The sequence below is a fragment of the Rattus rattus genome, chromosome 1 (assembly GCF_011064425.1).
Source record: "Rattus rattus isolate New Zealand chromosome 1, Rrattus_CSIRO_v1, whole genome shotgun sequence".
Lineage (NCBI taxonomy): Eukaryota > Metazoa > Chordata > Mammalia > Rodentia > Muridae > Rattus > Rattus rattus.
Window position 1 is genome coordinate 121,912,538 of NC_046154.1, and position 4,519 is coordinate 121,917,056.

A 4,519-nucleotide genomic window follows, 5' to 3' on the forward strand; every position below is an offset into this window, starting at 1 on the left:
ATGGATCCACTGCAGAAATGGGTTCCAGTGTCAATTTCTGTGCTCTCCTACATAGCCACTGTGAAGTGCTCACAAGACACTTATTGAAACAAATCCTCAACCTTCCTCTTCAGAAAATCTAAGCATGGGCCTCCGTGTCCTGAGCAGCAAGCCCCAGACCCAGTCCCAGCTCAGGTGTCCCTGCTCCTCTGTCAGAGGGGCTGTTTCAGCAGCAGGCTGAGGGGAAGAAGACACTGTGGCAGCAGTACTGAGAGAAGCAGTTTTCTCCTCAGAGGAAGAAAGTCTTCCTGAGGTCCTCAAGATGCTGCCACTGGGATCACATAACACCTTACCTGCTTGAAAGTGATGTCAGAGCCTTTCTCTCAGGCGACTGAGCTCAGAATCAGCTTTGATGCCAGAGCCATGTGCAAAATATTGCTCGGATGAGTAGGGAGAGGAACACAGTCCCCAACCCTCCCTCGGAAATGCTGATGCAGGGCCTCAATGGCCTCACCCTTAGCCTGGGAGTGAACAGACCTGGCCCCCTACCAGAGGAGCCTCTGCCGCAACAGCAACCAGAGGACATGAGCCAGCTATAGAGACAGCAGAAAAGCCTGAATATGTTCCAGAGGATGCTCAGGTAGAGGATGTAAGAACATTGAGGTGCTGGCCCCCAAGAATAAATGTGAAAATGCATTTAGAAGGTGCTGCATTGCCATCTCGGGGGCACGGACTCCTCTAAGGTCAAAGCAGTCAGTCCACTGCCACTGGATAAGTCCCAACACGTGCTATGATGGGAATTGTCCTTGGAAAGATCTCAGCTATTTTTCCTGTCTTTTCGCATGCTTTTATAGATGTGGTGCTTCACATTAGCCTATACAGAAGAAAACTGGGTACCAGTGATCCCCAAATGCACGTGATATAATTCATACACTGTGAATTTTCAGTTTTTTTGCTTAAATCTTAACACCTCCCCCAAGTTCTTGTTGAAAAGAAATAATACTACATGTATATGTGTCTACCTATCTATCTATCTATCTATCTATCTATCTATCTATCTATCTATCTATCTATCTATCTATCATCTATCTATCAATCTATCATCTATTGAGAACATATACATCCATATCTTTTCTTCATTTTAAATTTTCTTTATTCTTCTGAATACCATACATTTTTATTGGATACTTTTATTTACATTTCAAAAGCTATCCCATTTCCTGGTTTCATGTCTATAAGCCCCCTATCCCATACCTTTCCCCCTACTGCTATTAGGGTGTTCCCCCTCCCTACAACCCCTTCCTGACATTCCCCTAGAGTGGGGGGTGTCCAGCCTTGGCAGGGCTAAGGGCTTCTCCTCAAATTGGTGCCCAACAAGGTCATCCTCAGTAACACATGCAGCTGGAGCCATGGATCTGTCCATGTGTACTCATTGGGTAGTGCTTTAGTCCCTGAGAGCTCTGGTTGGTTGATATTGTTGTTCTATGGGGTTGCAAGCTCCTTCCACTCCTTCAATCCTTTCTCTAACTTTTCCATTGGGCAACCCATTCTCAGTTGAATGTTTGGCTGCTAGCATTCAACTCTGTATTTGTCATGCTCTTGGCAGAGCACCTCAGGTGGCAGTTATATCAGGCTCCTGTCAGCATGCACTTCTTAGTATTAGCAATATTGTCTTGGTTTGGTCGCTGTATGTATATGGGCATGATTCCCAGGTGATGCAGGCTCTGAATGGCCATTTCTTCAGTCTCTGCTACAAACTTTGTTTGCATATCTTCTATAAATATTTTTGTTCCCCATATTAAGAAGGACTGAAGCATCTGCACTTTGGTACTCCTTCTTCTTGGGCTTCATGTGGTCTGTGAATTGTATCTTGGGTAATCTGAGCTTTTGGGCTAATATCCACTTATCAGTGCTTATATACACTGTGTGATTTTGTGATTGAGTTTTTTTACTCAGGATGAGTTTCTCTAGTTCCATTCATTTGCCTATGAATTTAATGAAGTCATTGTTTTTGGTAGCTGAATAGTACTCCACTGGGTAGATGTACCACATTTTCTGTATTCATTCCTCTGTTGAAAGGAATCTGGGTTCTTTCCTGCTGCTGACTATTATAAATAAGGCTGCTATAAACATAGTGGAGTATGTGTCCTTGTTATATGTTGGAGCATCATTTGGCTTTATGCCAAGGAGTGGTATAGCTTGGTCCCCGGGTAGTACTATGTCCAATATCCTGAGGAACCTCCTACTTATTTTTAGAGTGGTTGTCGTAACTTGCAATCCCACCAACAATGGAGGAGTTTTCATTTTTCTCCACATGCTTGCCAACATGTTACCACCTGAATCATTGATTTTAGCCATTCTGACTCGTATGAGTTGGAATCTCAGTGTTGTTTTGCTTAGTATTTCCCTGCTGACTGAGGATGTGAAACATTTCTTTAGGCACTTCTCATACATTCAATTTTCCTCAGCTGAGAATTCTTTGATTAGCTCTGTATCACATTTTCTAATAGGGTTATTTGACTCTCTGCAGTCTAACTTCTTGAGTTCTTTGTATTTATTGGCTATTAGCTTTCTATCAGATGTAGGATTGGTAAAGATCTTTCCCCAATCTTTTGGTTGTTGTTTTGTCCTAATGACAGTGTCCTTTGCCATACAGAAGGTTATCAATTTTATGAGGTCACATTTGTTGATTTTTGATCTTAGAGCATAAGCTTTTGGTGTTCTCTTTAGGAAATTTTCCCCAGTGCCCATGTGTTTAAGGCTCTTTTCCACTTTTTATTGTATTAGTTTGAGTGTATCTGGTTTTATGTGAAGGTCCTTGATTCACTTGGACTTGAGGTTTGCACAGGACAATAAGAATGAATCAATTTGCATTCGTCTACATGCTGACCTCCAGTTGAACCTGCACCGTTTGTTGAAAATGCTATCTTTGGGAGGGAGAGCTAAACCTTCAGAGAGGCAGACACGCCTGGGAAACCAGAAGAGACTGCATTCTGCACACATCTCGGATGCCAGAGGAAAACACCAAACGCCACCTGGAACCCTGGTGCACGAAGCTCCCGGAAACAGCGGCACAGATCTCCTGGTTGCTGCCGCCCAGAGCTGCCATGGGCAGCACCCCGAGCTGAAACTCTGAGCCTCGGACCACAGGTAAGACCAGCGTTTGCTGCAAGAGACCTGCCTGGTGAACTCGGGACACAGAGGCAGAATTCCTCTAGGACTGGGCACGCCTATGTTTTACAAGTCCCAAACCCGCTGATCAGCCATGACAGATCTCTGCTCCCAGACCCCGTGGGAGAGAGACCTCACTGCCTGGTCAGGTGGGCACTCCTGAGGCTGACGAGTGGAAGAGACCACCAACACTGCCCACCCCTGCCCACATCCCTGGCCCAAGAGGAAACTGTATAAGGCCTCTGGGTTCCCGTGGGGGAGGGCCCAGGAGTGGAAGGACCCCTGTGCCTGAGACACCGCCGGAACCTGAAGGAACAGACCGGATAAACAGTTCTCTGCACCCAAATCCCGTGGGAGGGAGAGCTAAAACTTCAGAGAGGCAGACACGCCCGGGAAACCAGAAGAGACTGCACTCTGCACATATCTCAGATGCCAGAGGAAAACACCAAACGCCATCTGGAACCCTGGTGCACAGAAGCTCCCGGAGAGGGCGGGGCAGATCTTCCTGGTTGCTGCCGCCTCAGAGAGCTCGTGGACAGCACCCCTCCAGCGAACTGGAGCCTCGGGACCACAGGTAAGACCAACTTTTCTGCTGCAAGTGACCTGCCTAGTGAACTCAAGACACAGGCCCACAGGAACAGATGAAGACCTGTAGAGTGGAAAAACTACACGCCCGAAAGCAGAACGCTCTGTTCTCATAACTGGCTGAAAAAGAAAAGAGGAAAAACAGGTCTACAGCACTCCTGACACACAGGCTTATAGACAGTCTAGCCACTGTCAGAAATAGCAGAACAAAGTAACACTAGAGATAATCTGATGGCAGAGGCAAGCGAGGAACCCAAGCAACAGAAACCAAGACTACATGGCATCATCGAGCCCACCTCCCACCAAAAGCAAACACGAATATCCAAACACACCAGAAAAGCAAGATCTAGTTTCAAAATCATATTTGATCATGATGCTGGAGGACTTCAAGAAAGGCGTGAAGAACTCCCCTTAGGAAACACAGGAAAACATTAAATAAACCAGTAGAAAGCCTACAGAGAGAGGAATCAAAAAAATGTCTGAAAGAATTTAAGGAAAAACACAATCAAACAGTTGAAGGAATTAAAATGGAAATAGAAGCAATCAAGAAAGAACACATGGAAACAACCCTGATATAGAAAACCAAAAGAAGAGACAAGGAGCTGTAGATACTAGCTTCACCCAACAGAATATAAGAGATGGAAGGAGAACTGCAGCAGAAGATTCCAGAAATCATTAATCGTGGGAACAGTCAAAGAGTATGTAAAGGAAAAAGCATTGGGTCCAAACATACAGGAAATCCAGGACTAATTGAGAAGTAACAGAATTGGAACGAAGTAACGAT

General features: G+C 45.3%; 1 pseudogene; it reads left to right on the forward strand.

Annotated features, from left to right (window-relative positions):
* Nucleotides 1-623, forward strand: LOC116889146 (annotated as a pseudogene).
* Nucleotides 624-4,519: the final 3,896 nt, after the last annotated feature.